The 23254-nt window shown below is 46.7% G+C and overlaps 1 protein-coding gene across 8 annotated transcripts in view; it reads left to right on the top strand.

Annotated features, from left to right (window-relative positions):
• The first annotated feature begins 1428 nt into the window (after positions 1-1428).
• LOC141581765 (NBPF family member NBPF8-like) overlaps positions 1429-23254 on the top strand; it is a 47684-nt gene continuing 25858 nt past the window's right edge. For 2 of the 8 annotated variants that reach the window (XM_074388027.1, XM_074388018.1), the window contains exons 1-6: positions 1429-1617; positions 6325-6595; positions 10987-11085; positions 12538-12668; positions 13141-13597; positions 18068-18178. The gene's annotated coding sequence lies outside the window, so the exon portion shown is untranslated. Of the gene's footprint in view, positions 1618-6324; positions 6596-10986; positions 11086-11373; positions 11627-12537; positions 12669-12726; positions 12816-13140; positions 13598-18067; positions 18179-23254 lie in introns of those variants that run through there. The other 6 variants (XM_074388022.1, XM_074388019.1, XM_074388020.1 and 3 more) reach the window with 6 other exon arrangements.

Genomic DNA, 23254 nt, shown 5'->3' with positions numbered 1-23254 from the left:
TCTTCAAAGGGCTGAAAGCAAAAGGCGACAACGGATTCGTTCGACAAGTCCTCGCCGTGGGCCCTGGTGAGTGCCAGACCCTGCTCCTCCCGAGAAGACCCACCAGCGACCCTCACCCCATCCCTGCCCTGGTGGAGCCCGCGATCGGGGCACAGGATCCGAAGACGGCAGCGGCAGCTCCGCAGCGCCCCGAAAGCCACTGAGCAGCGTGGGCACAGGCTCCCTCACCAGGTGAAGGCGGAGCAAGGAACGGGAAGAGCCATCCCGGGAGCCCGCCGCGGGTTCAGCTTCGCCTGGGCCACCGGGCGGCTCGGGCAGGTTTCGGATGGGGGCGTTTCCGGGGACTTCTGAAGCAGGCCAGGGGCAGGGTGGGTGAAGGCCATTCGACTGTCCTGGCCTCAGAATCTCCCAACGCGCCGGTGTTCAACGTGACCAGAGCGACTCACCGCCCTCTAATGTCTCCGGTTTTCCAAGGCCTCCTCAGTCATCCTGAGGACAGAAGGGCTGGGGGGAGTTTGGTGAGTGCGCCCTGCCTACAGCGTCCTGTAGAATCGGTAGTCACGGTCTCTGTGGCGCAATGGGTTAGCGCGTTTGGCTGGACTAGTGTGGTGATGGAGGAGACAGGAGGACAGACTCAAGAAAAATTTGCAAGGTGAAAACCAGTAGGATTTGCTGATGGATGGAATACAGGAGGGGAGAGGTAGATTATTAGGGCTATATCTTAGTTTTCTTATACAAGATGGATTCAATTGCAATGACATTGTTAATTGAAATTGACTTTAAATAATGGCACGACCTAAAGTTATGCAAACATTTGCCTTGGATAAAATGTTAAGTTTTTAAAGTTTTTAGTTGGGTGGACAGCATGGCTTGACTTCCTATCTCTTGGTATCTCTTAATGTTGTTAAAGAAAAGTTTTTCTCCTCTGAGAGGCTTATTTCAGTGGAAGTCCATCTGCAAAATCTGTTCTAAATTTAAATCAGAAAATAACTACGTGTCCTTGACAGGCTCATTATTGTTTTTGAGAGTGACCTAAGGCCGCCTCGGGGGGATCTGGGGCCTGTCTCGCGAAGCCTGCGCGTCTGCACCGGGTGCCCTGCCTGGGGGCAGCGTAACACCTGCAGTCCTAAGAGCGGGTTCGCCCGGGCTCCCAGGGGGTGTGTTTCCTGCCTCTTTAACCTGCTAGGGGCGGTTCCAGTTGCCAGGAAATCGGCGTTTTTCAGGATTCCGGGCTGGTGCTTTGAAGGAGAGGCGGAGGGGAGACAGGGATGTCCCGGTTCTTGCCTCACCGGTCCGTCCCCCGCCGGCCCTAACGAGGTTGCGCCCCGGAGGCCGAGGGCCCTTTAAGGCCCGCGCCTGCGCCGTGCGCTCCCGGCAGCGCGTCCTGGAGGAGCCCGCGGGCTGCGGGCGGGGCTGGGCGGCGGTTGAGACGCCGGCGCCGCGAGGCGGAGGTCACGGTCCCCGGGCGCCGGAGCTTCTGAGTGAGCGCCAGGCATTTGTAAACGCCAGAAGCGCGACCCGCGGAGCCAGGAGCGGGGGCGCGGCCGGGCGGCGGCCGTCTCCACGGGAGGTTGACGTCTCCGGTGGTTCCAGCTGAGGGCGCCAAGCCGGACCCCGGTGAGTCCGGGCCGCGTGGGGGCACCGCAGGGTCGCGGCGCGTCCGGGGGCCCAGCAAGTGTCGCTGCGCGAGCGGGGCGGGCGCCGGGGCCCCTTCCCTGCGCTGCATTCCTCGCCCGCCGCTGGCGCCCGCCGCCCTCTCGTGGGCGCGGGGCAAGAAACTCGCGGGGTGTCTTCCCGTGGCCTCCCAGGGGGCGCAGGGACGGAGCAGCCTCGGGGGCCGGTCCTCGTAAATCCCGTGCGGACGCGGACCCTGCGCCCCACCTTCCAGGCCGGAAATCGGTTCCCTCCGGGGACCTGCGGGGCGGGAGCGCTCTGGCCCCGGACGTGCGAAGTTGCATCTTTCTTGGCGTCCGGGATTCGGCGCCTGGCGCTGTCTCCAGGCTGGTGGCGGGCAAGCCAGGTGTGCCAGGTCCAGGACGCACGAGAGGAGCGTTTGCAGCCGTCACTGAATCCCCTCAGGACTGGCGGGGCAAGCCTCAGATTCACCGCAGGGTTTCCCGCAGGTTGGACTGTGGCGCTGCTGTGTGCGCTCCAAAGACTTGCTGTGATTTCCGTGTGTGTGTGTGTGTCTGTCTGTCTGTCTGTCTGTCTGTCTCTCTCTCTCTCTCTCTCTCTCTCTCTCTGTCTCTGTGGGGCTTCTCAGATGATCTCATTTGGCATCCTCTCACCCAGGAGTTAAGCAGGGCATTTGGAATGGTTTCCTCGCTTTCCTCCTGTCTCTTGCTGGTAAAGCGGCTTCCGACGGTCAGTCTTCTCCTGCGGTGCCGTCTTTTCTTGGGGTGACAGTGCTGTCCATCCGTTCCTTGCGGAAGAAATGACTCCCAGGGCTTGACGAAGTGAAAGTGATCTGCTGGGAGTTTTTAAATCTCTGATCTGAGCTGTTAGCATTAGTTGCTTTCTTTCTGTTTTTAAATTTTACTGGTAAAATTTCACCCGTGAACCTGAAGCTCTTTTATTTTGTATTCTAAAATGCTAGCTTTAAGATATCTGAGAACTTTGTGTCAAAGAAATCTTCGAAAAGTTATGAAGTATACACAAGAAGTTCACAATTGTAAAAGTGCAGGTGGTCTGGGAGCAGTGGATCACACCTGTAACCCCAGCACTTCGGGAGGTCAAGACGGTCAGACCACTTGAGCCCAGCAGTTCCAGACCAGCCTGGCAATGTGGCAAAACCCCATCTCTACTAAAAATACAAAACTTAGCTGTGTGCAGTGGTGTGTGCCTGTAGGCCTAGCTACCCGGGAGGCTGGGGTGGGAGGATCACCAGGGCCCAAGAGGTTGAGATTGCAGTGAGCCGCGATCATGCCATTGCACTCCGGCCTGGATGGCAGAGGCTGGGCATGGTGGCTCATGCCTGTAATCCCAGCATTTTGGGAGGCCCAGGCAGGTGGATCACCTGAGTTCGGAAGTTTGAGAACAGCCTGGCCAACATGGTGAAACCCTGTCTCTTAGAAAAAAAAAAAAAAAAAGTACAGGTAATGAATTTTTACTAAGTGAACCACCACAGACCGAGAAATAGAACATTACTAGATTGGTGTATATATGTAGGGGTGGCATTGTTGGTTTTAGAGGTATATGAATGATAAAACTTTAGTATGAGATATTGTTGAACATTTCCCAAAGTGGTTGGACCATTTAGCAGGGAATATTCCGGTTACCCTACATCCTTGCTGATGCTTCTCAGTTCAAAATTATTTTGCCGTTCGAATAGAGGTGCAGTAGTATATCAGTGTGGTTTCAATTTGCATTTTCCTGGTATTGAGATTGAGTATTTTTTTATTGTCATTTATATGTCGTCTTTTGTGAAGTGTCTGTTCAGTCTTTGTATCCTGTTTTCATTGATATGCTTGTTTTTCTGTTGATTTGTAATACTTTATTCTGGTTATGTGTGGTTTCTAGAATATATATGTATTGCGTTTCTCTTTTTTCAAACTGTAGCTTGCCTTTTGACTCTTTTAGTGGTGTTTTTACATGAATGGAGATTCTCTAATGGTTTTTTTTTTTTTTTTCCTTTTTGAGACAGGATCTCACTCTGTTGTCCAGGCTGAGTGCAGTGGCAGAATCACAGTTCAGTGCAACCTGGACCTCCCAAGGCTCAGGTGATCCTCCTGCCTGAGCCCCCAAGTAGCTGGGACCTACAGGGGAGCACCATTATGCTCAGCTCTTTTTTTGTGTTTTTAGTAGAGATGAGGTTTTGCCACGTTGCACAGGCTGGTCTGGAATTCCTCAGCTTAAGTGATACACCTGCCTTGGCTTCCCAAAGTATTGGGATTATAGGCGTGAGCCACTGCACCCAGGCTGAGTTTCTTAATTTTAATAAAATTATACTTGATCAATCTTTTCCTTTATGGTGACTGCTTTTTGTGTCCTGTTTAAGACATCAATGCCTAACCTAAGAATACAAACATATTTTTCTGTGTTAGCCTTACAGCAATTTTATTTTAGTTTATGCATTTATTTTTCAGACAGGGTCTCACTCTACAGCCTGGAGTGTGGTGGCATGATCTCAGCTCACTGCAGCCTCCACCTCCTGGCTCAAGTGATCCTCTCACCTCAGCCTACTGAGTAGCTGTGACTACAGGCATGTGCCACCATTGTCTGGCTAATTTTTGTATTTTCTGTAGAAACGAGGATTCAACATGTTTCCCAGGTTGGTCTCGAACTCTTGGGCTCAAATAGTGTGCCTGTTTCAGCCTCCCAGAGTGCTGAGATGACAGGTGTGAGCCACCCCACCTGGCCGTGATTCACTTTTTACTACACGGAGTGACTGCTTGATCCAGCACCATGTATTGACAAGACCATTCTTGCCCTTCTGTACTGTTGGGCACTTTTTTTCCATAAATTGGATGGCTATACGGTTATCTGATTTATGAAATTACTGTGGGTCTGTTTCTGGACCAATCTGGGCAACACAGTGAGATCCCGTCTCTACAAAATAAAATAAAATAAATGATTTTTAAAAAGTGGGTAGAACAGATGGAGTCATAGGTGTAATTTATAAATGATTGTCAATTTCTTGGCTACATTCAGGTGTTGGTAAGTCAGATCTGTTGGGCGTTCAGGCAAAATGTATTAAGTGAATTATATGGTGTTCAGAATGATTGCTAGATGTTCATTGTGACTTGAATTAGATGTTATTTGGGCCTTACAGAGCTACAGTTTTGACACTTTTATTTATTTGTCTTTTTAAAATGTTTGCAATCTTCCTGTCAAGGCACTAACTATTTTCTACTTAATTGTTCTTAAGTGTCCTTAATTTACCAGGAAAACTTTAGGGATTATACCTAAATAAGTGTTAAGCCATTTAAAGGGCTGATGTGATGTGATGTAGACAATAGTATTCTACATAATAGTTTCAGGACTACATTGATTAAATTGTTTCTTTTTCCTTTAAAAAATTTTTTTTCTTGTGACAGGGTCTCGCTGTGTTGCCCAGGCTGGAGTGCAGTGGTGCAGTGGTGTGATCATGGCTCACTGTAGCTTTGAGCTCTCAGGCTTAAGCAGTCCTCTCAGCTCAGCCTCCTTAGTAGCTGGGACTACAGGCACACACCACCATGCCCAGCTCATTTTTTATTTTTTGTATACAGGGTCTTCCTTCCTATGGTGCCCACACTGGTTTCAAACTCCTGGCCTCAAATGATCCTCCCACCTTGGCATCCCAAAGTGTTGGTGTTTCAGTTGTGAGCCATCACACTTGGCCATTTTAGTTTTAATAATTTATATCTATTTCTAGTTTAAAATATTTACTAAAATCTATTAATTATGAATATGGTATTCATTATTGTTAAGATCATTTTGTATGTGTTTAATTTCATTTTCAGTATAAGCTCTTGGAAATTAGAAATCTTATCCCTTATTCACTACTGTATTCTCAGTACTTGACCTTGCCTGGTATGAAACAGGATATTGAGTAAATATTTGTTAGATGAATGAGTGAATGAACATACTGATACCACATTCAACAACTCTCCAAGTATCACAGCATTCACTATCTAACAAATAAAATAGCTCGTATAGAGCAGAGCCACAGTCAACCTGCCATAAAAGGAAGTGTCAATGAAAATCAACCTTTGTATGTGTAGCTGCTAAGATTTGGGGGCTTTTGTTACTGCAGCAAGAACTAGCAAAGCTCAGTGAGACCGCAGATAGAATATACACATATAAATAGACCAGATAGACCAGTAGATGAGATTCCAAAGATAGTTCAGTCAGCATTAACTAACTACGCCCACACTCTCCTCCTAACAGAAAGAATGGAATTCCTGTTCACTGAGATCTGCCTCAAACAGTACTTTGTGAAAAGTAAGCACTTTCTCTGGCTACTCAAGTGATCAGTCAGGACTCTTTTTTCCCACCCGTCCCCGGTTGGAGTGTGGTGGTGCCATCATAGCTCACTGTAACCTCTAACTCAAGGCTCAAGGAATCCTCCTGCCTCAGCCTCCAGAGTAGCTGAGACTACAAGTGTGCGCCACCGTGCTCCGCTAATTGTTTATTTTTTATTTTCAGAGACAGGGTCTTACTGTGTTCCCCAGGCTGGTCAGGACTTGATTGCATGTGACAGAAACCAACCAACTCTAGTTCCCGCCCCTTTCAATCTGCTCCTTTCTCCGTCTTCCCAGTCTCCATAAGTGGCGGTTCCATCCTTCAAGTTGCCCAAGCACTGAATCTCGATGCTAACCTTGATTTCTCTCTTTTATGTCACAGCCCATATGAAGGCAAATCATGCTCAGACCCAGGCGGAGGTTCCTGCTGACCCAGGCTCTCCCCGGCACGTTGTCCTCTACTGTCCTCCTGAGGGTGTCTGGAGCTTCAGTGCTGTGTGCTCTCGGCCTCCATGCTGGGGCACCACCGACTCCCGCCGTCCAGGGCTTCCAGTGGACTCTCCGAGGCACTGATGTAGAATCTTCCCCATTCGGTGCACCAAGAGCAGCCTCACACGGTGTGGGCTGACATGAAGAGCTGCCAGATCCAACAGGTAACAATCCTGAGGTCAGGGAGTCCTATCTCTATTATGACTCAGATGCGAAGGGAAGATGCCGTGGACCCTAAACATCGCAGCATGACCAGCGTGTGCCACCACGACGTGCAGCGCGTGGTCAGGTGGAAGTTATTTGACTTCAGGAGAGGACAGTGTTCTCTTCGGGCCTTTCCTCAGTGGCTGGATGTGCGTCCCTCTCCTCTCTCTTCCCCTCTCACCCGCAGTCTCCATCCCCATTTCTCTGTCTGTCTCCACCTTGCTGTTCCGTTTCACCTGCTTTCTCCTCTTCAGCTTTCATGGTTCTCCCATCCACCCGCATTTCCCAGGCTAAGGCCCCTGCACTGTGCTGGGTGGGGAGATGTGTGTGGATTCAGGTGGTGCCCTCTAGATGTGTCCAGGATGGGGGAACATGGCTCAGCTGCCAGTATAATGGTTTCAGAGAGTGGCCACTTTTGAAGGCCTTTCACAGCTTCCATTCTAGGATCGTGTAGGACTTAAAACTGATGGGCCACAGTGGAATTCTTGGTTCCTCAGGACCTTGTGGTGGACACCTTCTTTCACTGAGCATTCACAAGGTGGCTATTAGGTGCCAGGCCCTGCTCTGGGCTAGGGGCACCATAATGAGTAAATATCAGGTCACTACCCCATGGAACTCACCACTGCAGGCATCGAGAAGGGGAGAAAGAAAGCGGTGTGGCCTGTGTGTGTCCTTCTCACATGGTCACCTGCCAGGTCCTGGGGGAGTGGGAGCCAGTGCAAGGAGAGAAGCCCAGTGAGCAAGGCAAAGGCACGATGTCACACCCAGGGGCTGAGACCCCCTCCTGCAGCCGGGCAGCTTCTGGAGTGGACAAGGAGCAGCAGGGAAGGTCGTGGCCTGGTGTTCTGGGGTCCACTGGCCCATCTCATTCCTGTGGGTGCCAGAGTTTGTCCAAAGGGAGGACTCGGTGTCTCTGGAAACAGCAGGCCAGAGACAGGATGTTTCAGAAAGGGAGGAAGGAACTGTACATCGTGGAAACAGAATATGGGTTTACAGTAGTGCGTCTCTCTCTAATAACTAGTTAGCGTGTTCCTGTTAATGGAAAACATTGGGGTTGTAAGTTCCCCTGGATCTTCTCATCGTCGTGTAAGTTCATTTGTTCCCCCTCCCTCCTGTCTTTCCTCCCTCCCCTCCTTTCTTCCTTCCTTCCTCCCTCCCTCCCTCCCTCCCTTCCATCATTCTCTTTTCTTTTTCTTTGTCTCTCTCTCTCACTTTCTTTCTTTCTTTTAAACTTTTTTGAATTGGTCACACTGTACTGAAACCCACATTATTTACCAAAATCTCTGGAGCTGCTTCTGTCTTTCAGGCAGGAATGTCATCCTGTATCCCTCAGCCCCTCCCAGCCTCCTTCTCCTTTGATTTGTGGGTGCCCCTGGGGCAGCTGCTGAGTCTCAGGGGTTTCTAGTCTTCATCAAGTTCTACCCACCTGGATGATTTGCCCCTGTCCCTACCAGAAGCCTGCGCTGTCTAGATCACTGAGGCTGCTTCCCCCTAACTGATCTGCTGTCTGTATTCCGAGGGCACCCCAGCAATAGAGGCAAAAGGCACAGGCATTGAAATCCCCAGCTGCTCTGACTCTAGGTTGGTGCACTTCCATGCCAAGTACTAAGCACACAAGAACCGGATGCCACCAAAACCTGGTTTGGGTCTGCTGCCTCCTAATTTATTTTTTAGAGCAGTTCTAGGTTTACAGATAAATTGAGTAGATAGTACAGAGAGTTCTCCTAGACTCCCCTGACGTCCAGTACACAATTTTCCTATTAGTGCATTTTATTAGTGTGGTCCATCTGTTACAATTGATCAACCAATATTGATACATTATTAGTAACTAAAGTTCATAGTTGACAGTAGAGTTCATTCTTCGAGTTTTCATAGATCGAGTTTTGGCAGTTACATAATGTCGTAAACCCCCAATACAGCATCATACAAAATAGTTTCAGTGCTGAAGATTCCCTGCGCTTCACCATTTCCTGCCTCCTCTCCTCCACCCCTGACAACCACTCATCATTTCACTGTTTCTCTCTTTTAGACTTTTCAAGAACGTCCTACCGTTGGAATCATAAAGTAGATAGGTTTCCCATCTGGCTTCTTGCTTAAGTGATGGACTTAAACTTCCTCCATGTCTTTTTGTGGCTTGATGGCTCATTTAAAAAAATCACTGAATTAGATTTCATTGTATGGCTACAACACAGTTTGTTTATTCATTCACATTGTGAAAGACATCTTGGTTCTTCCAAGTTTTGACACTGATGAATAAAATTGCTGTAAGTACTTATGTGCAGGATTTTGAGTGAACTTCAGTTTTCCCAAGTGACTGTACCATTGTGATTTTCACTAGCTACGGAGAGTTCTGGCTGCTCCTCATCTTTGACAGCATTTGGTGTGTTTACCTTTTTGCATTTTAGCCATTCTAATAGGTTTCCAGTGATAGCTCGTTGTTTTAATGTGCAATTCCCTAGTGACCAACGATTTTGAGCATTTTGTATATGCTTATGCACCATCTGCATATTTTATTGGTGATGTGCTCAGATCTCTCACCTATTCTTATTATTTTTTTGCCTTGTGTTGCTTAGTTCTCAAAATTCTTCATATATTTGGGAGAGCAGTGTTTTATCAGATTATTTTGTATATATTTTCTGCCAGTCTTTGACTTGCTTTTTTCATTATCTTCAAAGTGTCTTTCATAGAGCAGAAGTTTTTCATTTTCACGAGGCTCAACTTTATTTTTTTCATTCATAGATTGTGCTTTTGGGTGTGTATCTAAGAAGTCATCATGGAACCCACGTTCCCGAGCTCTGTTCCTATGTGATCTCCTGGGATTCTCATGGTTTTGCACCTTACCTTTAGGTGTAAGATTCATTTGCTAAAGGGCATAACATGCACACCTAGATTCATTGATTGATTGGTTGATTTTGTGTTTGGTTGTCTAACTGTTCTAGCACCATTATTTGGAAAGGCTATCCTTGCTGCTTTAAATTGTCTTTAAACCTTTATGAAAGATCAGTGGACTGTATGTAGGCCTGTTTCTGGGCTCTGTATTCTTTTCCATAGATCTTATTTGTGTGTTTTTCCTCTTTTCACCAACTTCAAGCTGTTTTGGTTTCTGTAGCTTTCTAGTAAGTCCTGAAGTCGGTAGTACCAACTTTAGGGTTTTATTTCTTAACTTCGTCATGACAACCTGATTGAGATTGTTGTAGTCAAACTTGGAAATGTGTGAGATTCCCCCTTAGTTTGGTCTTCAAGGGGTTTTTAATGCTCAAGGCAGGCCACCCTCAGCTGCTAGTAATCTGTGAATATCATTGAAGTGCTCCTCGCAGTGGCTGGCCCAGTAGCTTCTCTTCCTGGTGAGCTGTGACTCCTTGTGTGTTAGCCTGTCTCGCTCAGTTCTAGGGTGGCAGTTTTCCCTGTGACCTCACTTCTCTGGTCCAGCCTAGAAGAGCTGACTTTCAGTTTGTTCAGCTTTTCTGTGGCTGTGAGGATAAGTGAGGACTCCCTAGCTCTTTCCGTGTTGGAGTGGAAACCCAAAAGTTCATTCTAGAGTTACTTGTAATAAAAGTCACCCATTGTCAGTGTACAGCTTAATCATTTTAGGTGGATTTATAGAATTGTGCCGCCATCAGCAGAGTTCTATTTCAGTGCATTTTTGTCGCTTCCCCAAACTCCCTTGAGCCTCTTTGTAGTCATTTCCTTTCCTAATCCCTAGTCCCCATGCCTAGATCTGAATAGAATAAATATTTGGATAACGGACTTCATTATATTTACATCTTCATGTGTTTGGGACTTTATATAGTGGACTGTCGTCTTCCTTTTCTGACAAATAGAGAAGAGGTTGCATTCTAGGGATGTTTTTGGGGAAACATAGTAGTAGTCCTGTTTATGGTTCTCCTTGAATTGGTTCATCTGTGCTGGTGAGTGGTACTTGCTACAAAACCTTGTCTGGTGAGCACAAGGAAAGGAATCTTCAAAAATTGGCCATTAAAACAGAGATGATACATTTTTACATAGTAATATGTGGAGTTAAATATTAAACCATCTTTATTCTTTTTCCCCCGCCTTTTTTTTTTCCCAGAGTTTTTGCTTTGTGCCCAGGCTGAGTGCAATGGCACGATCTCAGCTAACTGCAACCTCCACCTCCTGGGTTGAAGTGATTCTCCTGCCTCAGCCTCCTGAGTAGCTGGGATTATAGGTGTCCACCACCACACCCAGCTAATTTTTGTGTTTTTAGTAGAGACAAGGTTTTACCATATTGGCCAGGTTGGTCTCTAACTCTTGACCTCAGGTGATCCGCCTGCCCTGGCCTCGTAAAGTGCTAGGATTACAGGCCTGAAATACGGTTTCTTTATTCTTTCAGAAATACGGTTGATAATAGTAACGCCGCACTCCTTGTGTGCCTGAAATGCCCCACATTGTCTTCTTCAGGTGGGAAGCGCTCTGGAACAGCCAGATAAAGGTGAGGGCAAGATTTTATTGTAGTTCTTTGACCGATTGATTGATTTTTGCTCTGAGAGGCGTTAGCATCTGTGTATCGGAAATAGAATTCAAGAGGAGAGACAGCACCTGTGTTGGTTTCCTCCTGCTGCCTGTGATCACATTACCACAAACCGGTGGTTTGAAGCCACAGAAGTCTGGAATGAAGCGGCTGGGTTTTCTGATCAGGGTCATGTGAAGCTACAATCTGGGAATGGTCTGGCTATGGGTTTTCTCTAGAGCTCAGGCTATTTTTCTGAGTTCATTACATGTATTGAAGGAGTTTCTATTCTTGTTGGTGGGGGACTGAGGGCCCTTTTTCTGTGCTGGCTGTCAACCAGGAGACACTTTGACTTCAGAGGCCACCTGCTTTCCTCCTTACCTGTCTTTCCCATCTTTCAACCAATAACCACTCATGGAGTCCTTCTCAAGCTCTGACTTCCCTTCTCTGACTTCATCTTCTCCAGCCAGCTGTGGAAAGCTCTGTCACTGTGGAGTGATGTGATTCGATCCAGTTCATGCAGGTAACCTAACCATCTTCAAGTCATGTAACTGTCATATTCCAATGTAATCACAGGAATGCTGTCTCATCACCTTAAGAGGCTTCAGAGACAAGCGTATGGCATGTTTGGGGACCATTTCGGAAATTCCGTCTACCGCAGTTGGACACTCACATTCCCCCATCTGCAAAATACATTCACCCTCTCCTCTAAAGTTTCCAAATTTCACATTAAAGCATTAGTTCAACATGAAAAATGTCACATAGACCACATCAGATCCAAAGTTTAAAATCTCATCTAAAGCATCCACACCAGGTGTGGATGAGGCCTCTGAGGGTGTCCATTAAATACAGATCCTGGACATAATGTCCTTACCTCCGTCGACCCGTCAAACTGAACAAACTGCTTATCTGCTCCTAATGTGGAATGGCGGGACAGACACAGAATGACAACTACGGTGATTCTAGTTCAAAAAGAAGGACCATGGAAGGGAGAAAGAAGTCACCGACCCACAGTCGTTTGGAAATGGAGCTGGGCAAAATCCAGCAGGAGGTTCTTAAGTAGGATCCACAGCCTGGGACTGCCCCTCCATCCTGTGGGACTTTGCCTCTGGGATCTTTGCTCTGCATTTCTTGAAACCGTTATTATCTATCTTAATTTTCCCCCCACTCCTTTGGTTCTTCTTTCTCCTCATGGCAGCATCCTCCGCTTAATCCTTGGTCCGTCACCCCCGGCAGAATTGGTCAGATAGTGCCCGTGTCACAGTGCTGACCGTGTCCACGAGGGGCTGTCCTTGTGAGCCCGTGCTCCTCTGGGACCGTCTTCACTGTCCTAACCTCTCTCAGTCATGATTGCTTTCAGCTGCCCTGGCTGGCTTAGGAGAAAACCTAAGACCATGGAGACCCAGAGCCATTCTCTGCCCTGTCTATCTCCAGGAGAGGAAGAAAATAACAGGGATCTTCATGGAGAAATGACCCCCGTGAGGGCCTGGACTCTCCAGCAGTCACAGCAGAGGAAACGCCCTGAGGAAGCATGGAGGAGCTGAACGCCCGGACTGGGAAAGCAGGTTTGTGTTGAGCACTATTTAATTCTCATGTGCTCCCTGCCCCAATCTACAAGCCAGTGAAAGACAACGGACTGAGAATAAGTAATAGGCCTATAGAACCGTGATGAAGAATTGTCCAAGGAAAGGCCCCTTTACTCTGTTTGCAAGGTGAGATTGCTGTATTTAATCCAAAGTTTTCTGAAAGGCAGCAGTGAGTTTCCTCCCTGCTTGGCACAGGGAGGCTGAGGCCAAGGCTTGCGAGGTGTATCTGCTGCCACCAGGTGGTCAGGGAGCCTGGAGAGTCTTAGACTTCTGGGCTTCAGTTTTCTCATCAGTAAAGTAGGGGCTTAGTGTAACTTTCTGAGGTCCCTTCCTGCTCTGTTTTCTCTGAGTCGTTGAGGGGCTAAGATGGTTTTTAACACTGCCTGGACCTGTAACCCGCACTGACCTCTTTGGCTCTGACTCCTGACTGGCCCCTGTGTGTCTCCTGCAGAGCCTGAGCTGAGTCCACACCCTGGAAGCCCAGACCCGAGGGGACGGACGGAAGAAAGAAAGTCGGCAGGTGTTTGGAGAAGAGAAGAACCTGCAGAGGATGAGTCAGCGCTGGAACGGGGGTACCGAAGCCGGGGAGAGTGAGGACAGACGGGGCCAGGAGCCTCGGGGGATGGGCAGCGGGCCTGTGATCATGCAGCCACGCCAGGAGCAGCGCACGCTGAGCAGGGGGGACCGAGAGAGAAACCTACTCCGCAGGAGTCTCCTGAGCCTGGCCAGGGAGAGCCAAAGGGTGGATCAGAGCTGGTCTGTAGTGAGGGGCAGCACCGCTCCAAGACGGAGAGGATGCGACCGTGGGCCCCGCCCCAGACCCCGGAGCCTCGACCTCGGGGCCCCCGCAGCAGAGGATGCTCTGCAGGTCGGCGTGGATGAGAGGGAATCACCGTGCTTGGAGAAGGGTGAGCGATGTCCGTTCTGACACCACACAGCTCTGCCCTAGGTCAGGTGCCAGAGTCAGTGATTCTTGCCAGTATACGAGGCAGTGATACTTCCACTACTCCTCTGTACTTTGAGTTGAGGAAGGTCTCTATGTGAAGAGTATTTACTGGGTGTTTAATTTTCTCTACACAGTGTTAAGCACTTGGGGGTCAGATAGAAGTTTCCCCAAGGAACTGAAGCCCATGAGAGAAAGAAGACAGAGACATGATTTCAAGAAAATAGGGTAGTTCTCCGAAAGTGAGGTGTCATGGCAGCCCAGAGGATGGGAGTGTAGGTGAAGACATTGCTCCTAAGGACAAGGGGAACCGTAAGAGGGATTCTTCAGAGCAGTCCTGTTTTTCCCCCAGCGTCCCACAGAAGAAGATCCTGTAGATCAGGGTCTACAGGTGTAGGTGTAGAGCAGGGTCTACAGGTGTAGGAGGGGGACTTGCTGCATCTTGGGAGAAATGATAACATCCCTGGGTGGACATTTTGGAGAGGAATGTCAGGGATTGGATTGGATATCTGTAGTCAGTTTTATTCTATCTTCGGTGAACACTGCTGAGAACTTCCTTAGTACCGGACCCTAAGCTGGGAATCATGAACACAGAGATGAGTAGAATCCGATCTCGGCTTTCACAGAACTCTCAGTCTAGTGACTAGCGAGTTATGAGAAGTGTAGTGATGGTGACTTCATTAGAGCAAGTGGCTCATGCTGCATGGAGATGACCTCAGTGGATGGTCTGGTCCCCCTTGTGGTTGTTATCGACAGCTGGATGACTTGCTTTGGGACAGTGACCCTGGACTTCTATCAGGTGTCAGCATCTTAGGTACAAGCAACACCTCAGTTCCTGTTGGGTCAAAACAGTGAAGACTGCCAAGGTGATCAGAGGACACTAGTGACATCAGTAGCTACTGATGAGGTCCTGGCCAGCTAGGGAAATAAAGATGTAAGTGTAACAATGATTCTAAATTTATTCTTTTTTTTTTTTTTTTTGAGACGGAGTTTCGCTCTTGTTACCCAGGCTGGTGTGCAATGGGGCGATCTTGGCTCACCGCAACCTCCGCCTCCTGGGTTCAGGCAATTCTCCTGCCTCAGCCTCCTGAGTAGCTGAGATTACAAGCACGCGCCACCATGCCCAGCTAATTTTTTGTGTTTTTAGTAGAGACAGGGTTTCACCATGTTGACCAGGATGGTCTCGATCTCTCGACCTCGTGATCCACCCGCCTCGGCCTCCCAAAGTGCTGGGATTACAGGCTTGAGCCACTGTGCCCGGCCTCTAAATTTATTCTTAACATAATGAGCAGAGATTTTCTGTCTTCTAAGTTAAATACTTTTTAGACTTCAAGATTCACCCACGTCGAAAATAACATATATATCGGCCATATTACTGCCCTGAGATGATTTCTCCCTGTCCTTACCAGAAGCCTGCACTATCTGGAGCACTGAGTCTGTCTCAGGCTCACTGATCTGCCCTCTGGATTCCAGGGACACCCACAGAGCCGGTGGTTGAAGGCACAGGTGTTGATGTCTCCGACTGTTCTGACTCCAGCTTGGTGCACCTCAACACCCAGTATGAACCACACATAAAAGGATGCCACCACAATTTTGATTTGTGGGTGTTGCATCCTAACTTTAATAAAACGTAGTGGACATTATTTTTTACAAGAATTCTAGGTTTACAGATAAATTGAGCTGATAGTACAGGGAATTCCCCTATTCTCTCTTATCTCCTAGCACAGAGTTTCCTCTATCATTAGTATCATGCACTGCTGGGATATATATTTACAATTGATTAATCAATATTGATACATTATTATTAACTAAACTCTATAGTTTGCGTTAGGGTGCATTCTTTGAGTTTTACAGTTCTATGGGGCTTGACAATTACCATGTCATGAATCCCCAGTACAGTATCACACAGAAGATTTTTACTGCTGAAAACCTCCTTGTGTTCAACCAATTCATCCCTCCTGCACACTTGGCAATCACTGATCGTTTCACTGTCTCTACCATTTTGACTGTCCTGGAATGTCCTAGTGTTGGAATCATACAGTGTGTAGAGTCTTTAGACTAGTTTCTTCTTAGCATTCTGTATTTAAAGTGCCTCCATGTCTTCTCGTGACCTGCTAGCTCATTTCATTGATCACTGAATCCTATTCTCTTGTACAGATATACCACAGTTTGTTCAGCCCCTCACTTACTGAGGGACATTTTGGTTACTTTCAGTTTTTGTTAAGTATGAGTAAAACTGTTGTACATACTTAGATGCAAGTTTTTGAGTGAACATGTTTTCACATTACTTTGGTAAGTATCTAAAACTGCTATTTTCAGGATTATGTGGCAAGGCTGTGTTTAGCTTTTTATTTTTATTTTAAAAAGTACCTGCCAAACTGTTTTCCAAATTGACTAGCGTTTTGCATTTCCACTAGCAGCGAGTGAGAGTCCCCATTGCTCTGTGTCTTTGACAGCCTGTGGTATTGTCACTTGTTTGGATTTGAGCCTTCCTGTTAGGTGTATAGTATAGTGTAGTGGCGTCTCATTGGTTTAATATGCAGTTTCCTAGTGACGCATGGTTTTGAGCATCTTTTTCATATGCTTATTTGCCATCCATATATCTTTTCTGGTGAAGTATCCAGGTCTTCTGCCCATTTCTAAATTGGGTTTTTTGCTTTTTTATTATTGAGTTTTAAAAGTCCTTTATATATATTGGACACCAGTCTTTCATCAGATCTGTATTTTGCCAATTTTTTTCCCAGTCTATCACTTGGTTATTCATTTCCTTAACAATGTCTTTGACAGAGCAGAAGTTTTTAATTTTTATGAAGTTCAACTTCTCCACTTTTTCTTTCCTGGATTATGCTTTTGGCATTGTATCTGAGAAGTCGTCACCAATCCCAAGTCACCCAGATCTTCCTCTATGTGATAATCCAGGAGTCTTACAGTTTTGCACCTCACATTCAGGTGTAAGATCCATTTTGTGAAAGGTGTAAAATCTTTCCTAGATTTATTCATTTTCCACACGTGGATATCTAGTCATTCTAGCACCATTTGTTGAAAAGACTGTCCTTTCCCTGTTAAATTGCCTTTGTGCCTTTCTCAAAGATCTGTCGAGTATCTGTGTAGGTGTATTCCTGAGCTCGGTATGCTTTTCTAGTGACCTATTTGTCTGTTTTTTCTTTCTTCACCAATTTCCACATTGTTTGGTTACTGTAGCTCTATAATTAGTACTGAAGTGGGCAGTGTCAGTTCTCTGGGGATTTTTCTGATCTTTACAGTGAGAACCTGGTTGGGCTCCTGGTGGTAACACTTAGAAGAGTGTGAGATCCCCACTAAATCTGAGACCCAAGGAGTTTTGAATGCTCAGGCCAGGCCACCCTCAGCTTCTAGTAATCTGTGAGGACCATTGAAGCGCTCCTCCCAGTTGCTGGCTTCAGCAGCTTCTGTTCCCTGTATCTGCCTGTGTGTCTTGTTTTCAGCATGGCAGTTTGCCCTGTGACCTCTCCTCTAGTCCCTCTGGTAACAGGGTTGATAATTTTCAGTTTGTTCACCTTTCTTCTTGTTGTGAGGACAAGTGGTGACCTCCTAGCCCCTTACAAGTTGGAGTAGAAACCAGGAATTTCATTTAACAAGTTACTTGTAATAAAAGTCACTAATTGCAAATGTACCATTGAGTAATTTCAGTAGACATACAGAATTTTGCAGCCATCACCTCAGTCCCCTCTTAGAATACATTTCTTCGCTCCCCAGATTCCCCAGAGCCTCTTTGCAGTCATTTTCCAATCCCTGGTCACCACGACGGAGCCTGAACAAAATAAACATTTGGAAAACAGACAACATTCCATTTCAGCTTTTATTAGATTGGAATTTTATACAATGGACCGTTGTCTTGCTCTTGTGGCAACTAGAGGAGATACTTTATTCTAAGGACTTTCTCTGGGGGAGCAGAGTAGTCGTCCCGTTTATTGCTCTCCTTGAATTGGTTCATCTGTGCTGGTGTCAGGCAGTTGCTATCAAACCTTGTCTGGTGAGCATGAGTGAAAGACCTAAAAGAAAATCTTCAATTAGAAATGCAGAAGATGAATTTGCAGATAATGTTATGCCGAGTTAAGTTTTTTTTTTTTTTTTTTTTTTGAGCTGGAGTTTTGCTCTTGTTGCTCAGGCTGGAGTGCAATGGCACAAACTCGGCTCACTGCAACCTCCGCCTCCTGTGTTCAAGCAATTCTCCTGGCTCAGCCTCCTGAGTAGCTGGGATTACAGGCATGCACCACCATGCTAAGGTAGTTTTGTACTTTTAGTAGAGACGGGGTTTCTCCATGTTGCTCAGGCTGGTCTTGAACTCCCAACCTCAGGTAATCACCCACCTTAGCCTCCTAAAGTGCTTGGGTTACATGTGTGAGCCACCACACCTGGCTGGGAGTTAAGTATTTTACCATCTTTTTTCTTTCAGAATTTGAGTTGGTAACACTGAGGAGACACTTTTCACCTGCATGAAATGCCCTACATTATCTTCTTCCAGTTGCATGGGCTCTGGAACAGCCCTTGCAGTCCTCTCATAAAGGTAAGTATAACATTTTACTGTAGTTCTTTGCTTTTTTTTTCTTTTTTGTGCTTATAGGGATTAGCATACATGTATGTGAAAATATAAAGAGTACAGATAGGCACCTGTAACTAGTTTTCTGTTGCTACCTCTTAACACATTATAACAAGTTAGTGGTTTGAAACCACAGAAATCAGGAGTGATTGGGTTCTCTGATCAGGGTCTTAGGAGGCTGAAATCCAGTTATGTGCTGCCTGTGTTTTTCATCTAGAGCTCAGGATACTCTTCCAAGTTCACTACAGATGTATTGGCAGAATCCATCTTCTTGTGGGCGGAAGACTGACATCCTTTTGCAGTCCTCCTGGCTCTCAGCCAGGAGACACCCGACTCCAGAGGCCATCTGCATTCTTTCTCACTTTCCCCGTCTTCCAACCAACAACAGCTCATGGAATTCTTCTCCAGCTCCCATCTCCTACCCACTAGAGAAATCTGTGACACTTAGGGAGTGATGTAATTAGATCCAGCCCACTCAGGAAATCTTAGCCTTTGAATTAGTCTGTTCTTGCAATGTTATAATGACCTGAGGCTGGGTGATTTATAAAGAAAAGAAATTTAATTAGGTCATGGTTCTGTGGGCTGGCAGGGGAGGGATGGATGGAGAGAGGGAGGGAGAGAGAAAGAGAGAGCGAGAGAGACAGAGAGCGAGAGAGACAGAAAGAGAGAGAGAGAAAGGGGAAGTGCTGCATGGTTGTAAAGAGGCAGATCTCATGGAAACTCTATCATGCGACAGCACTTGGGGGGTGGTTCTAAGCTATGAGAAACCATCCCCATGATCCAATAACCTCCTGCCAGGCCCCAGTTCCAACACTCAGGATTATAATTCAACATGAGATTTGGGTGGGGACACAGAGCCAAACCATATCACTCTAAAATCATATGACTGCCCTGTAACAACGTAATCACAGGAATGTCTCATCAGCTTAACAGGTTCCAGAGATAAGGGTACAGCATGTTTGGAGACCATTTTAGAAATTCCACCTATCACAGTTCAACTTCTGGGACCCAGACATTCACGTTCCTCACAGATGCAAAAGGCATTCACCCTCTCACCTAAGGTTTCCAAGTTTCCTGTCATTATGCATTAGTGCAAAGTGAAAAATGTTATGTAGCTTTAATCTGACCAAAAGTTCAAAATCTCATTTAAATTATGTACACCAAGTGTGAATGAGGCTTCTGAGGGTGTCCGTTCAGTACAGATTCTTTTTATTTGAGAGTGAGTCTTGGTCTGTCACCCATGCTGGAGTGCATTGGTGCGATCTTGGCTTTTTGCAACTTCTGCCTCCTGGGTTCAAGCGATTCTCCTGACTCAGCCTCTTGAGTAGCTGGGAATACAGACATGCACCACTGCATTCAGCTAATTTTTTTGTGTTTTTAGTAGAGATGCGGTTCTGCCCTGTTGGACCCGCTAGTCTGAAACTCCTGACCTCAGGGGTTATCTCCCTCAGCCTCCCAAGGTGCTAGGATTTCAGGCATGAGCCACCAAGCCCGGCCCAAGTACAGATCCTTGATATAATTCCCTTACTCCTGTTGACCCGTGAAACTGAACAAACAGCTTATCTGTCTTCAGTGTGCAGTGGTGGGACAGTCACAGAATAACACTGCTAGTGATTCTTGTTCATTCCTGATTAGGCTCCACAGCCTGGAACTAACCCTCAGTGACAGGGAGCTTTGGCTCCGGGCTCTGCATTTTTTCCCATCATTATTGAAAACATTTTATTTTCCTTCTTCCCCCACTCTTTTGGTTCTTCCCTTTTCTCCTGGTGGCAGCATCCTGCACTGAATCCTTGTTGCATCATCCCAGGAGAATTGGTCAGATATTGCGTGTGTCACAGTCCTGACCGTCTCTACGAGGGGCTGTCCCTGTGAGTCCGTGCTCCTCTTCACTGAGCTGACCTCTGGCAGTCATGATTCCTTTCAGCTGCCCTGGCTGGCTTAGGCGAAAAACCTAAGACTATGGAGTCCCAGAACCAATCTCTGCCCTGTCTATCTCCCAGAGAGGAAGAAAATAACAGGGATCTTCTTGGAGAAATGACCCACATGAGGGCCTGGACTCTCCAGCAGTTACAGCAGAAGAAAGTTTCTGAAGAAGAATGGAGGAGCTGAGAGCCCAGGCCGGGAAAGCAGGGTTGTGTGAAACACTATTTAATCCTGTATGATCCCTGCCCCAATCTAGCAGCCAGTGAATGACAGCTGACCAAGTATAAATGCCAGGACTATGGAACTGGTATAAAGGGTTTGTCCAAGGATAGGACCTTTTACCGTTTTTGTTTTCACAGTGGAAACTGCTATTTTTCATCTAAAGTTTTCTGAACGGCAGCAGCCAGCTTTGGGAGGGCGAGTTACCTGCTCTGCACAGGGAGGCTGAGGCCAAGGCTTGTGTGGGATCTGCTGCCACCAAGTGGTGAGGAGGGAGCCTGGGAGAGTCTCAGTCTTTCTGGGCTTCAGTGTTTCCTCATCAGTAAGATAGAGGCTTGTTGCACCTCTCTGAGTTCCCTTCCCACTCTGTTTTCTCTGAGCCTCTGAGGAATTGAGATGCTTTTCAATACTGCCTGGGACCCTCATCTGAGGCCTGACTCTGTGTGTCTCCTGCAGGAGCCAGAGCTGAGTCTACACGCTGGAATCCCAGAGCTGTGGGAACAGGTGGAAGAAAGAAAGTCAACAGGTTTAGGGGATGAGAATAATCCACAAAGGACGAGCCATTGGTAAATGAAAACCAAAGAAGGGAGAATAAGGACAAACCAGGACAGAAGCCTCAGGGGAAATGGCAATGCTATGATCATTTAAACCCTCAAGGAGCAGTGCGAGCTGAGCAGTGGGGACTGAGAGAAACTGACTCGACAGGAGTCTCCTGCCTCTGGCCAGGGAGAACCACAGGTTAGATCAGAGCTGGTTTATAGTGAGGGGCAGCTTCAACTCCAAGAAAGGGTCGGAGGTTTGTAGTCAGTTTTATTCAGTCCTGGATGAACACTCTCCCGACCCAGGAGCCTCAGCGTCGCTGCTGCCGTAGCAGTGGATGCTCTTCAGGTCAGTGTGGGTTAGAGGGAATGACCATGTGGGAGAAGGGTTGGAGACGTCCGTTCTCACATTAAACTGCTCTGCCCTAGGTCAGGTGCCAGAGGAAGTGTCCCTTGCTTGATTATGAAGCAATGATACTAATAATATTCCTCTGCACGTTCAGTTGAGAGAAGTTTCTCATAAATATTTATTGAGCATGTAATTTTCTTTATAGTGTGCTAAGCACTTGGGATTAGGGTGTTTAATGTCTCTCTAAAGAAACTCAAGCCAGTGAGTGGAAGAACACAAACAGGTCATTTGAACAAGATACGGTCATTCTACCCAACTGAGGTGTTGTGGGAACTCAGAGGATGGGAGAGGATGTCAAAGGACATTGCTGCTAATGATGGGGAAGCCTAAGAGAACATTTTGAGAACAGACTAGTCTTCCTTGAAGCTCCCACAGGAGAGGATTCTGGGGCAGGGATGGTGTAAGGCAGGTGCCTCTCTAGGGAAGGGGATTTGCAGCCTCTGAGAGAAAGAGCATCCCTTACAAGACACTGGGGACAGAGATGTAGTGAAAGGGCTGGAGGTTTGTAATGCATTTTATTCAATCATAGATGAACACTGCTGAGAGGCCCCTCTGTGCTGGGCCCTTAGCTAAGGACCATGACCACAGAGGTGAGTAAAATAGGATCCCAGCTTTCACAGAATTCTCAATCTAGTGACTGCTGATTCATGAGAAGTGTAGTGATGGTGGGTTTGTTGGAACGAGTGGGCCATGCCTCATGAGATGACTGCAGTGGATGTCCTGGGCCAGTGACCCTGGACTTCAGCCATATTTCAGCATCTCGAGGTACAGTAGACCAACACCACAGCTCCATGTTGAGTCAAAGCAGTTAACGCAGCCAAGGTATTCAGAGGACAGTGATGATATCAGGAGCTATAGACTGTTTCCAGCTGGGGAAATAAAGAAGTAAATTTAATAAGTCTTCTAAATTTGTCCTTGCCATAATGATAAATAACTTTATCTTGATAATGAATGATATCCTGGTAAGTTAATTATAACTTACCATAATGAGAAATAACTTTATCTTGATAATGAATGATATTCTGGTAAGTTAATTATAACTTACCATAAGAGAACTTTATGCTGAGTACAGCAGACACACAAGCCCTTGAGGACACATGCCTGAGGATTCTGATGAAGATGTGATGTCCACATATGTGCACAGTTGGCCCTACAGGCCAGCTTTGAAACAGTGGAAGACCTAGTTTCAAATTCAAGATTGCTTTGAGTAGAAATTCACTTTATCTCTCTTTGCATGGCAATAGGGCTAATCTTCCCTAAGCTGCCCCTTACAAGAAAAGGAATCATACTGGTAAGAATCCAGACTTCAGCAAACATGGGTAAGTCAGGAAGTCTTATAAATGTGTTCTAGCCACCTAGCAAGAAACCAGGAATTTAGCAAGTTTGTTCACATTCAGGACAGTTGTGTTCACTAGATCAGAGACCCTGAGGCACGAAGAAGAGACGCCCTAACAAGGGAAACTGTTTCTTCCTGTCCTAGGACATCACTGCCAACTTCAGGGAAGCAGGAACACAGCTGCCCGCTTTACAATATGGGCTGCTTTTGTGCCTGGAGTGTGTCTGATGTCCCAAGACCTGTACGTATTTCAGGGAGCCTTGGGAGGAGCCTGAATCACAGATGGAATTGGACAGTGCATGGAGACGGTTGAGCAGGACGAGGGTAAGTGCAGGGGTGTGGCCAGGTCCTACTGGGAGACAGTGAGCGGCACTGATGGGGACAGACAAAGATAAAGTCAAAAGTGTGCGCTTCTGTATCAAAAACTCAAACCAATAACTAATTTGCTTTTATAAGCAATAAGTATTTTTCTATTTACCTGAGAATTTAATCTCAAAACAGAAATCATAGAAATAGTAAGTCCAGGGCATAAACCCTGAACTGTAGCTCATATTTATTCTTTCTAAATAGAGCTATTAGTAAAATTTTTTTCATAAAACATGTATTGTGCATATAAG

This window comes from Saimiri boliviensis, chromosome 17 (assembly GCF_048565385.1).
Source record: "Saimiri boliviensis isolate mSaiBol1 chromosome 17, mSaiBol1.pri, whole genome shotgun sequence".
NCBI classification, from domain to species: Eukaryota; Metazoa; Chordata; class Mammalia; order Primates; family Cebidae; genus Saimiri; species Saimiri boliviensis.
Note: the sequence above shows the minus strand (reverse complement) of the source record. Positions and strands in the feature narration are given on the sequence as shown.